This window comes from Cupressus sempervirens, chromosome 4 (assembly GCF_028749045.1).
Source record: "Cupressus sempervirens isolate cs-2001-9-10 chromosome 4, ASM2874904v1, whole genome shotgun sequence".
Classification (NCBI taxonomy): domain Eukaryota; kingdom Viridiplantae; phylum Streptophyta; class Pinopsida; order Cupressales; family Cupressaceae; genus Cupressus; species Cupressus sempervirens.
This window is the reverse complement of record NC_143121.1, coordinates 206,348,302-206,362,113: the sequence shown is the minus strand read 5'-3', so window position 1 is coordinate 206,362,113 and position 13,812 is coordinate 206,348,302. Positions and strand designations below refer to the sequence as shown.

At 33.4% G+C, this 13,812-nt stretch overlaps 1 pseudogene across 1 annotated transcript; it reads right to left on the bottom strand.

The window, feature by feature from the left end:
• Positions 1-5,746: 5,746 nt before the first annotated feature.
• LOC149560704 (putative disease resistance protein At4g33300) lies at positions 5,747-13,611 on the bottom strand (annotated as a pseudogene). Its single transcript, XR_016363715.1, has 6 exons — positions 13,293-13,611; positions 12,881-13,190; positions 7,876-7,970; positions 7,032-7,387; positions 6,746-6,957; positions 5,747-6,639 (listed from the first exon to the last, which is right to left on the bottom strand). The product of XR_016363715.1 is annotated as a putative disease resistance protein At4g33300 (transcript).
• Positions 13,612-13,812: the final 201 nt, after the last annotated feature.

The window sequence follows — 13,812 nt, the reverse complement described above, 5'->3', positions numbered from 1 at the left end:
ATACATATATATATTTCATCGAGAGTAATCGTTCTTGAGCGCCTATTTTCATTTTCGTAAATCCCAACTGTGATTAAAATAACCTTGGGATTAAATGAAAATAGGTGCCTCAAGAATGATTACTCTCGGCGTAATATATATATATATATATATATATATATATATATATATATATATATATATATATATATATATATATATATATATATATATATAAGCTAGTTATAAAGATTATTTCAAAAAATTGTAAGAATATAATCAATAGAAAACTGAATTTAGTTTTTAAACTACCAACCCTTTTCTAAAATAAATTAATTTGATTCATCATAATTTTGTATTCAATGAAGTAGTACAATTTTTTGAGAAAAATAAAAAGAAGGTGTGTGTCTAACCACCTTAATCATAATCAAATGATAACATCTTTGAATAAGATTTTAGATTTAAGAAGTAGCCACATGCCCAGATGTGGTGTATATTTTTTTAAAATTTTATTCAAAGTAATTATTTATGAATTTTTTGCTACAATAGTATTTGAATAAAAAAATCCCATGTATGGCCACCTTAACTCATTCAAAACTTTACAAGTTTCAAATTGATTTATTCTTTCCTCATGTTAGGAAAATCATAGAATGTGATGCATCATTCATATCTCAAAATGGTCATAGCTTTTGAGAGATTCTTTTCTAAAAAATTAGTATGTCCACCAACTCTTTGTAGATAACTCTATTAGAAAATAAGTAATAAATACATAGTGAACTCATATTTTGATAGCAAATATATTAATGGAATTATGAGTACATACTTACTAAACCCTTTTTATTTCATCAAATTTGGATTTAAAATGATTTTTTTTCATATCACCAATTTTTGGCCCTTCATGATCCTATACATACACTTTAATCTTAATTTAATTTTTATAATTAGATGTGAAATAAATTTGTAGACACTTTTTAATGATTGATAAGAATTTTTATTAATGACAATATTTTTCTCACTTTAAAAATAGATCCTATATTATATTTGAAAGATCAAAATAAATATCACTATAATATTGTCACTTAAATAAATTTAGTTAATATAAATTATTAAATTAATGATGATATAGTTTTTTCACATTAGAAGAATGTCTTTTAAGGACATTGTTTGATTTTTAAAATTGAAGTTTCAATTTGTTTTCATAAGAAAGATAGGTTTTACAAGGCTCTTGAAACCCAAAAGTTTTTACATAACATAGGGTTGTAAAAAAATTGAAACAAGCCCATAAATAATACTACAGCCAACGGAAAGGCTAGAACTAAAAATAGGCCAAAAGCCAAAGAAAAAACAAAAGAGACAAGGAAAACTAAAGACAGAACTAGATAAACCTTCACTTACTCCTCTGCCCTCCTATCAAGGTCCTACATGTAAAGTTTTTATTTGTTAATTACAATAGCAAGGAGCATATTATTTAGTTTGAAATCTTAATTTAATTTCTATAATAATATATGATATAAATATTGTATATAACTCTAATAAATAGCTGATAGGTCATTTTACGCAACACAAACTAATTTAATCAAGATTTTCTTAACAATTAATAATAAAATTAAAAATAAATAAATAAATGTATATGCATATACATATATATGTATATATACATATATACACATATATATACATATACATATGTATATATAAACATGTGTGTTTTTGTGTGCGCGCATGTATATATATAATTGTGTGCGTGTATATATAGATATATCAAAAAATGAAAGCATCCTTAAAATTCTAGTTAGTGCAACATTAAAAAATAATATGGTTGAAAAGTTCACAACGTTATCTTGCTAATATCATATTACACTTTATTGATGAATTGATGAAGTTCAAATTTAATTAAATCTAGATCACTTTATTATCTCTGTAACAACATATTTTATTTTGAAATGCGCTTATGTTGGGCTTTTAATTGTTCTATACACATTAATTTTCTTAAAATTAGATTACAATTATTTCTAGGGGTAGCTCACACAAATTTCATGTTTTTAAGATGTTTCCATTTATTAACATCAAAAAAATTCATATAGACATAAACAAATTATCAAAAAATGTCATGGTAAACTATGTGGTGTTAGATAAATTCTCACTAAAGTTATTTGAAAAATTCAACAAAAAATTATCTTTTTAGGGGAGCATAATAGATACTTGTTATGTTTCTCTACAAAGAAAACAAAACCATTCTTTGTGCTTCCCCTTTTTGAGAAAATTAACTTTAACCATTTTTAAAAATAGTACTTTAGAAACTAGATTCAAACCAATAGAACTCTTCTTCTTGTTGTAACATCAAATTTTGAGACTATCTTCAATTTCTTGTCAAAGTTTAGTGTTTGTTGAATTTTTTTTAAAAATGGTACTTGCATTTATATTTCTAGTGCCCCATCATTGTGTATACACCTAAACATATATGTTAGAGAATCAGAAACAACCATCTTAGGGGTTGAGATATCATCATCACCAAGAGATCGCCCATCTACTAGAATAGTTGAAGTACCTATTAAAGAAGAGAAATAATTTGAGAGTAAAATTCATCATGTATCAACTCTTTAACCTACCCATCCCAAGGCTTGTCCATCAATACCTGATGATGAATAGGAAAGGTTAAGATGAAACTGGAGAAGGAGACACAACCTATTTCATCTTATACCCCTAGACATCCCAAGGAACATAAATAATTATATTAGCATCTTATTCATTATTGATTGCCTCAACTTAGTCTTAGGTCTCCACACATTTTTCACAGGTTTTTTTACTCTGGGATTAGCCTTAGAAAGGTAAGATTTAGAACAATGACCTATTTAAAAAAATCAAAATAGGAAAAAGTGTTATATTCAAACTCCATAACTCGTGGCCAATTTCATAATTTAGATTTGAGATTAAAACCATCTATGACATTGGAAGATTGAGATATATTATATTAATGCCCAACCTACCATATGATGTTATGTGGAGCCTAATTAGAATTCAAGGCTAATTTTTCCCACTTTCGTCAGTGTAATTTCTCTCTAGATTTTTTTGCAAGGGTTTGGGGGTTGCATCCCCATGATGGGATCAAGGGCCAATGCCCCTTATAAGGTTAGGGGCAGTGCTCCTTGTGGGGTCCTAGGGTAGAGCCCTGGGTGTGCTTCCTTTCACAATATAGGGTGGGGTCAAGGGACAACCCCCCACAAAGCCAAAAAAAAAACCTTTATTATTATAAAATGAATTAGGATTTATTTTTGTATTGGACAACATATTATAGCCCTAATGTTGTAAGAAACATAAGTCTTTTATGAAATTTCTTAGGGTTAAGGATTTTATAATGTATGTGATTTAGTAGCTTCTTGTGGCTATATTTATTTGAGAGGGATTGTAGATTGTAATTTAGCTAAAACCACTAGATAATGATATGGGACTTGTTGGTTGGTAGATGTAGCCCAAGGATTGGGTGAATCACATTAAACATTGTGTGCTCTATTTTCTTATGTCTGGTTTATTCCTTTGTGATATTGGTTATATATGCATGCAATTCTTATTTATGTCTCTCTAATCCTAATACCATAAACCATTCTTCTCTATATGAGAAATAAGGAATTCATTATTACTAGCTTTCCAAACTAAGTTACAATGCCTCTACAAATGCCTTCATTAAAAATTCTAGAGGTAACTCATCTTATGAAACCCAAATATGTGACATTAGAAGTCCAGGATAATGAAGAAATACTAGGCTCCCAATGTATAAAAGCCAAGGAAACCTTGCCAAATGTATAGGATCCTCTAGCTAAGACTTCCAATAGATTTTGCAAGTGAATACAAAAGAAAATAAACCTTTAATAAAGTTAAATATGTCAACTTCCTATACTCTTCCATTTTCAAGAATCCCATAGACGAACTTTATCAACATTAGGTAGGGAATTCTCATGAGGTAGGCTACAAAAGTATCTATTGAATGCAACACAAGGGAAATGGCCTTCCAAGTTTTATTTTTTATTTGGAGCTGAAAAGGTTTGTCCAGGGTCTATTTTCATGATAGATTCCCTACAAGATAGAATAGAATGAACTGAAACCATACCAATTATCCCCACATCATTAATTTTTTATTTTCCTACCAATGAAATAGACCAAACCAAATGGGGATCTATAGTAGACATAGCAAAAAGATCCAACCCCACACCATCAAGCCACACACTAATAATCTTGGAGCTACTTTCTACTAAATCTGACTAAGCATAATCAAGACTACAATCAAAATCCCTAGAAGATTCCTTATATCCATCTATAGAACATCCATATTCCTCTATAACAACAGTGGCTCTATTTCTTTCTCATCCAAAATTTAAATTCTCTCTCTCTCTCTCTCTCTCTCTCCCATTACAGTGTACCATCTCTAGAGTTGGTATACATGAATCTTTACGTTATTAAATTCTACTACCTTCATTGACTCCTAAACAAACATCATTATTCATTTCCATATCTCTAAGGGGAATATGTTCATTAGGATTATATCAACATGACAAATATGGTATCTATATCTCTTAGATTTGTTTCTAGGTCTATTCATTTTTTTAGAGCTAAACTGACATTTCACAATTGAGGAAGTCTTTAACTCACTAATAAAAAAATGATAAAATAATTGATATTTAACAAGGTGATATAAAAATATGGTAGGCTGGTTAAGCCTGAGTCATAAATTTGATGGAATCGTTGATGGGTATGCATGTAGAAGTGGTGTTCAATTCAGCTTCTTATGGTTCTCAGTGACATGAAATTGAGAAAGGGTTCTTGGAATCAATTGTTGATATTAGCAAAGAGGGGTTGATCACAGGGGGCCATGGAGAAGATGATAGATGTGTCCCATAGCATCTCTAAGATCGGATTTGCTTACTAATGTAATTGTGCAATGATGTATGGTTTTCTTCCCAGTTCTAACTAACTTTTTATATTTTAATATATTTATTTATTAGTGAAAAGAAGGGGATATACAACTTATAGTAGATAGACATCTTTTTCTACTTACTATTTATGATATCATATTTATATTATTAAAATTTATTTATTATTTATGTTTGTCATATACAATTGTAGATTAAATTATGTATTTTAAATTTATCAAAGATATAATTAATTCACGTAAAAAATCCATATTAAAACATATATAAAGATGGTGGTTAATAAATTGATACAACTTAACTATTTCATTTCTTACTATAAGTACAATATTAAAAGTTATTTTTATGTATTTATCTTATTGTGAGTCACCCTTATTTGTAATTGATCATTAGGCTTTTTTTTAATCCGTTACTCGTCTTTAATCATTCGATAAGTGGCTATGGTTACCATTGATGCGACATTCTCTTTACCTATTTAGTCGTGGTTAGAAGGCTTGTGCGTGCGTTCTTGTTGAAATATTTACCTAGACATATGCTTTACCCATATTGTTGAAAAGTTATGCTCTCTACTCTTTTACAATCTGGTTGATGTTTCAGATACCTTCCTTTTCTTATGCCACTTCAAATGTTTCTCGTTAATAAAGGTAACATGTATCAAATTCGTCCAATACCCTAGAATGAAAATATTTATATAGATTAACATACTCTGCATTTTAATTTGTTGTAGATAGTCTAACCGACTGAAACAAATGTAATTGCAGTACACATACCTGCTAAAAATTTACCGGACAATTTATTCCTAGCTTTAAACGAAATGAGAAAATGGTTTCCGATCATACACAAAATAACAAAGTGTTCTTACTATAGAGGAGGTATTATTGGATGGTGCTTGTCAAGTTGCTTAGAGGTAAGATTAGATGTCAATTGTCAAGCCAATCTAGTCTAAATTGTGTTTCCACAATTTCAACTCGAAGCTGTGGAATAGAAATGCTTTTTGCCCACAACCGTTGCTTCCCAATCTTCTCATCACAGATAACTAGCTTGAGGGAACTCAGTTCAGAAATAGATCTTGGCAACCTCGTTAGACGTGAACATTCTCTCATATCAAACTCACTTAACTTCTTTAGTTGCCCTACCTCCTCGGGCAGCTCTCTGAGCCCCTCGCAGAATGAGATGTCCAGACGTTCCAATAGCCGAAGTTTTCCTATTGATGCAGGAAGCTCTTTAAGGCCTGGCAAAGCTGATAAACTGAGCATTCTCACAGAGCTCATATTCCCAAGCTCATATGGTAACTTCTGAATCTGGTGGCAATTGCTAATAGACCAGACCTGGATACAAGGCATATAAAAGAAGCTAAGAGGCACCTCCTCTAAGCTACTGCAGTGACCAATGTTAGTATCCCGAACCATCTTAATGTTGAATGTTGCTGCATATTCAGACCCTTCGCATAAGCTTAAGGAGAGCTTCTCTAAGCTGGATGGTTCTTGGCTTTGTTTTTGCACAAAGGGCACAATCAACCTTTCGAAGCGGATGCTCTTGAGATTAGTGAGTGAAGACAAAACATCTTGACCTTTTATAGTTGCTTTTTTTGTCCCATAGTTCAATACCATGAGAAATTTTAGATTCTTCATGGATTTCAGAAATGGAGGAAGAAAGTATTCACTTGAAGAAAATAGTAACAACAGAGCCTCCGTCTCAGGTAAATTCATCTCATACCAATTATTTGCCTCCATAGTGCCTGCATGAATAGAATAAAAAGGAATTCTAGTTACATTATTGATCATGTTGGTTATGACTATTAGCTATTTGGGCTCACATATATCAGATCGCTTGCAGTGACATACCTGTGTGAATCGAGAGAACTTGAACATCACATGCATTATTATTGAGCAACTCCCACTTTTCGGGCAAACTATTATCCTTCCTATCCATTAGAAACCTTTTCCTGTGGATTACACCGTCCCGACATCCCAAATGGAGGGCCAATTCATGCATTACACTATGCTGGGAAAAATATAGCTCCGAGGCATTTCCATGCGAGATTGCTACTCTTCTCCTGGTAAGTGCTACTAAGTTAGCTAAGATTCTAAACAGGATTAAAAAAATGTCCAATATAAGAAAGGTAAATACCTTGGAGCGCTTGTCAAATCCAACAGGTTTCTGCTTGCAAGATCTGATAAGATGGACAATGCGTCATGCCACTGTAACTTCCTCACATAAACCCATATATTCAGTAATGCATCAGCACAAATTTTCTTGTCTGCCGGAAATAAGGCTAAGTCCAGGAAGCATTCCTTGGCTATGTAATCCAAAGAATTGATACTAGCCTCTAACAATCTAATAAGCCCGCTTTTGTGATAATCTGATATGGATTCTCCGTTAGAAATCTTGTCCTTTGCCCTCTCCCAAACCTCATTTGATTCTCCTTGTAAACTGCTTCCGATCACCTTTAGAGCAAGTGGAAGGCCGCCACATTGCGCTTGCACCTGTAAGACAAGACAGACAGATTTTAATAGACGATCAGTTTAAAGAAAATAAAAATTCTCACATAATGTAAACCATAATTACAAGCGAAAATGTTGTTTCACCTTAAGGATGATTTAGAATTTTGTAGTTACTTCAATATTATATTAGATCTAATTATTCAATTACTTGGAAGAAACATGTATTAAACTGATAATTCGTTTTGTATAATTATCACTTCAGTGTTAAATATTGGCTGCTTGCTAATGAAACAGAAGAAAGCCTCATTCCAGGTCTTTCAGAATTCGTAAATATTTAATTTTTACTTTACGGTGATGTTGCTCTGTCAATAAATTCTTCTAGAATTAGAATACTATATTGATGTTGTATTGGCATATATTCCAAAAGGATAATGAAAATAATGGAGAATCGGAATAAGTAGCCGAGATTTAAAAGCAAGGGGAGTCGTTCAAAACACGATACAATAATTAATGGAAAGAAATTATTATGCCTCCTCCACTATTTTTGCATTCGCATTGCTTGGGATTGACGGCTGTCCAAAAGCCCAGAAACAGAAAAGTGACAGCGCGTCCTTGAAGATTGATGCTGAGATCTTCACTTCAGACTCCAGCTCCACTGCTCCATTTCCACCATTCTATAAATAATTTTTAGAATACTTCAGTTTAGGAGTAGTTTAAACAAGAAGCATGCTGTACATATGACATGCATTAGATGATATTTTTGGATGCATTTTTGTCTAGTCTTAGTTACTTCTTCTCCCATCCTTAATCATAAGCATGGAATAATGCTAAAACTACTGTCAAAACTCCTGATCTATATTTTGATCTATGTGTTAGGGATTAGTTTTAACAATTTTTATTTGAATAAATGTATTGGCTGAATAGCAATTTGTAGTTGGAATAATATATCAGTTTTTTTTCTCTGCAGTAAAACAGAGCCTTCCTTGTTTTGAATATTATTATTATTTTTTTATTGTGTTGCTGCTGTTGTTTGAATCCTACATTTGGTATCAGAGCTGAAGGTGTTTGGAAGACAGCAGCATGGCTCACAATTTGCAAATCCTAGAGTTTGATGGAGTTGATTACCAATATTGGTCAATCAAGATGAAGACTTTTTTGATTGGGAAAGATTTTTGGGAGATCTTTGAATCTGGATATGAAGAGCTTGCAGATTGGAATACTCTCCAACCTAATGACAGGACATTGAAGAAAGAAGATGAGAAGAAGAATACAATGGCATTGTTTCACATTCAGATGGCTCTTGATAAGAGCTTGTTTCCTCGAATTGCTGATGCACAGACAGCAAAAGAGGCCTCGAAGACTCTAAAAGATGCTTATCGTGGCAATGATCAGATCAAGGTTGTGAAGCTACAAACCTTGAAAAGAGAATATGAGAACTTGAAGATGAAAGAGACAGAGAGTGTGGAAGATTTCTGTGTGAGAGTGAAAGATGTGGCTCATAAAATGGCCACTTTGGGTGAATCTATTGCTCAAGAGCAAATAATACAAAAGGTATTGAGATCTCTAACCCCAAGATGGAATATTGTAGTAATTGCCATAGAAGAAAGCAAAAATTTAGCTACAATGGAGTATGATGAATTGGTTGGATCTCTTATATCACATGAGGATAGAATAAGGGACACATCTATCAGTGTTAATGAGAAGGTTTTTGCTTCCCAATTGCAAATTTCAAAAAACGATGGTGCTAGCATCAGTAGTAACAACAACAAAGGCTCGAGAAGGGGCCAAAATCAGAATTTTTCAAGAGGATCTAGAGGAAGAGGAGGTGCTCAAGGAGGCAGAGGTAGAGGCAGATTTGATAAAAGGAACATCCAATGCTATTATTGCAATAAGTATGGACATTTTGAGAGCGAGTGTAGACTGAAATCAGGTAACAATAGTGCAAATTATGTCCAACAAGATGAGGATCCTTCCTCGGGTAATTTATTTTTGTGTTATGGGAAAGGTGAAAGTACTGTGAATGATGTTTGGTATTTGGATTCTGGATGCTCTAACCATATGTCTGGCAACAGAGAAATATTTTCAAAGTTTGATGATAGTTACAGATCCAATATTACACTTGGTAATAACAATATTGTGGATGTTGCGGCCAAAGGAGCCATGGATGTTCAGACAAAGGAAGGTATGAAAAGTGTTCAAGATATTTATTATACTCCCAAGTTAAAGCATAATATATTGAGTGTTGGGCAGCTATGTGAGAAGAATTATAGAGTGGTATTTGAGAACATGCACTGTACTATCTATGATAAGAATAAAAAAAATAAAGTGATTACAGTTGTTCCTATGACAAAGAATAGGATGTTTCCTTTGAAGTTTGGTCAAAATGACAATCAACTTGTCAATATGGCTTATGAGGATAAAAGTTGGTTGTGGCATCTCAGGTATGGCCATTTAAATTTCAATAGTTTGAAGAATCTAACATCAAATGCATTAGTTCTTGGATTGCCTAAGGTTGAAGAGCATAAACAGATTTGTGAAGGGTGTGCAAAAGGGAAACATTCAAGAGAATCATTTCCAAAAGGCAATGCATGGCGGGCCCAATACTCACTTCAACTTATTCATTCAGATATTTGTGGTCCAATGCAAACACAAAGTTTGGGTAAGTCGTCATATTTCATTACTTTTATTGATGATTACTCACGCATGTGTTGGGTATATTTTTTGAAGACTAAAGATGAAGCCTTTGATACATTCAAGAAGTTTAAAGCTCGTGTAGAGAATAAGAAAGGGAACACAATAAGATGTTTGAGAACAGATCGAGGAGGAGAATTTTGCTCAAACAATTTTCAGAATTTTTGTGAGATGAATGGCATCAAAAGACAACTCACAACTGCATACACACCCCAATAGAATGAAGTGGCTGAAAGAAAGAATCGTACAGTGGTATAAATGGCAAGGAGCATGTTACAAACCAAAGGTTTGAACAATTCTTATTGGGCTGATTTAGTTGCTACAGCCATATATATTCTCAACAGGAGTCCTACAAGTGCCCTCCACAAGATGACTCCATATGAAGCATGGTATAAGAAAAAGCCTAATGTAAATCATTTTAAAGTTTTTGGTTGTTTGGCTTATGTTCACATCCCTAATCAGAATAGGCAAAAGCTAGATGCTAAAAGTGAATCATGTATTTTTGTGGGCTATAGTGAGGAAAGCAAAGCTTATAGATTATTCAATCCTATTACTAATAAGATTTTTGTTTCAAGAGATGTGATTTTTGATGAAGGGGGAGTTTATGGTCATCAAAAACAACATGTTGGAAAGCTAAAATCAGTTTTGGATGATGATGATATTGCTGATAATGATAATGAGCAGCCAACTAATGGTTCTATTTCAAGATCACCAAGCCCACCAAAAAACCCCTCACCAATACCAAGAGCAAGTCCATCCTCTAGTCCTCCAAAGAAGGTAAGAAGATTGAGTGATATTTATGAGAGGTGTCAAAATCAAGCACATGAAGAAGATCTAATAGGTGAGACAATAAATTTTGCATTACTTGCTAAAGCTGATTTTGAGCCATCATATTTTGAAGATGCATGTGCTAATGAGGTTTGGATGCAAGCAATGAATGAAGAGATGGATTCCATTGATAGGAATGAAACATGGGAGCTTGTAGATCTTCCACATAAGAAGAAGAAGATTGTCACAAAATGGGTCTATAAGACCAAGTATAATAGTGATGGGAGTGTTGAAAGACACAAGGCAAGATTGGTTGCTAAAGGTTTCAATCAAAGGTATGGCATTGATTATGAAGAACCTTTTGCACCAGTAGCAAGACAAGAAACTATTAGGATGCTAATCTCTCTTGCAGCTCAAAAGAAATGGAGTATTCATCACATGGATGTGAAAAATGCTTTCTTGAATGGGTACTTAGAAGAAGAGGTATATGTGGGACAGCCACAAGGTTTTGAGATTCAAGGCAAAGAAGATTATGTCTACAAGTTGAAGAAGGCTTTGTATGGCCTCAAGCAAGCACCACGTGCATGGTATGCAAGAATTGATGGATATTTTCAACAGAATGGCTTTCAAAGAAGTAAGAGTGAACCTACCCTTTACTACAAACAAGAAGGTAATGATATTCTCATTGTGAGTTTGTATGTTGATGATTTGTTATATATGGGTAGTAGTTCAAAGATGAAAGATGAATTTAAAGTTGCTATGATGAATGAGTTTGAGATGAAAGATTTAGGTCTCATGAAGTACTTTCTTGGCATGGAGGTTTATCAAGGTAAAGATGAAATTTTTATTTGTCAAAAAAAGTATGCAAAAGATATGTTGAAAAATTTGATATGACTGATTGTAAACATCTTTCCACTCCAATTGCTCATGGAGTTACATTATGTAGAGATGATGGTGCTAAAATTGTTGATGAGACATTATACAGAAGCATTGTGGGGAGTTTGATGTTTTTAACTCACACAAGGCCTGATATTGCTTATTCAGTTTCATTGGTTTCAAGGTATATGACAAATCCATCAGAGGAACATATGAAGGCAGCCAAGAGAATTTTGAGGTATGTGAAAAGCACGGTAGATTTTGGCATTCACTATTCTTCTAATAAGTTTGAGCTTGTTGGCTTTAGTGATTCAGATTGAGAAGGTTGTTTGGATGACCGAAAATTTACATCTAGTAATTGTTTTTCTTTGGGTTCCGGTTCAATTACATGGAGTTCAAAGAAGAAAAGTATGGTTGCTCTCTCTTCTACAGAAGCGGAATATGTTGCGGTCACTTCAGCTGGCACACAAGCTTTATGGCTTAGAAAGCTTCTTGAAAAAATTGGAGAGATACAAGTTTAGCCTACTGTGATTTTTTGTGACAACATAAGTGCCATTAAATTGACCAAGAATCCGGTTCATCACAACAGGACCAAACACTTTGATCTTAAACAACATTTTATTAGAGATTTGGTACAAAATAAAGCAGCTGAGTTGAAGTACATCAACACAAAGGAGCAAATTGCAGACATCTTCACAAAGGCAGTTACAAAAGATCAGTTTTTGGTACTCAGAGATCAGATTGTGAGTCCTCTCCGCATCAAGGGGGAGTATGAAGATTGATGCTGAGATCTTCACTTCAAACTCCAGCTCCACTGCTCCATTTCCACCATTCTATATATAATTTTTAGAATACTTCAGTTTAGGAGTAGTTTAAACAAGAAGCATGCTATACATATGGCATGAATTAGATGATATTTTTGGATGCATTTTTGTCTAGTCTTAGTTGTTTCTTCTCCCATCCTTAATCATAGGCATGGAATAATGCTAAAACTACTGTCAGAACTCCTGATCTATATTTTGATCTATGTGTTAGGGATTAGTTTTAACAATTTTTATTTGAATAAATGTATTGGCTGAATAGCAATTTGTAGTTGGAATAATATATCAATTTTTTTTCTCTGCAGTAAAACAAAGCCTTCCTTGTTTTGAATATTATTATTATTTTTTTATTGTGTTGCTGCTGTTGTTTGAATCCTACAGTCCTCTCGGCACAATAATGGCAATTGATACAGTCTACAGTATTTGGACTTATTGGAATAGTGGAATTATCTCTGGTCCTTCAAATAGTAGATTTTCCAAATTGTCTCTGGACCAGACATCATCCAAAATCACCAGAGTTGGTTTCGATTGACTCAAAATAAATTGTCGAACCTTCATCTCTATATCTTTGACATTCTGAAATCCTGGGCTCTTCGTAGCAGCAATCTTCTCCCACATAGTCTCTATAATCCCCTTTATCTTGGGGAATTGTGAGACGGTAATGAAAATCACATTATCACGGAAGTATTCTGCCATTAATGAAAGCAGGAAATTAATTTAATGGTAAGTACGTTACCATGCACCAATAGATATAATAAGATCTAAATAAGACCACCTTTGCAAAGATTTACCTTTGATTTGAGGATCATTGCAGAGAGCCGAAGCAAGAGTAGTTTTTCCTCCGCCTCCCATGCATTGCAGCCCAACAACTGACACATCGCTCGTGAACAACAGTCTTCTCAAATCACGAATACATTTGTCCAGTCCCACATAAAACTGAGATCTCCCAGAAACACTATATGCAGAGTCGTCTACTATTTCAGAACTGTTGATGAAAGCCATTTGTTCAACTCTTATTTGCAATTTGAACCTTGATACTGCTTCACCTTATAAATATTCTATGCTTTCCAATACATGCCGTTCTTTTATAGAGCAATTAGGCGTCTCTCATAGTCGTCGCGCTGGTTTCCATGAAATGAAAAGGAAATGCAGGGATAGATTCGCAGGATCGAATTTCAACATTTCTATGTAGGAATAACAAATCAATTTTAATTAGCGTGCACTCTTAGATATGTATTCCAACTAGATTTCTATTAAGGCGACCGACTTTCTTCCACTTTTGGAAGTTCCATATTCAGGTTCATCGCATCG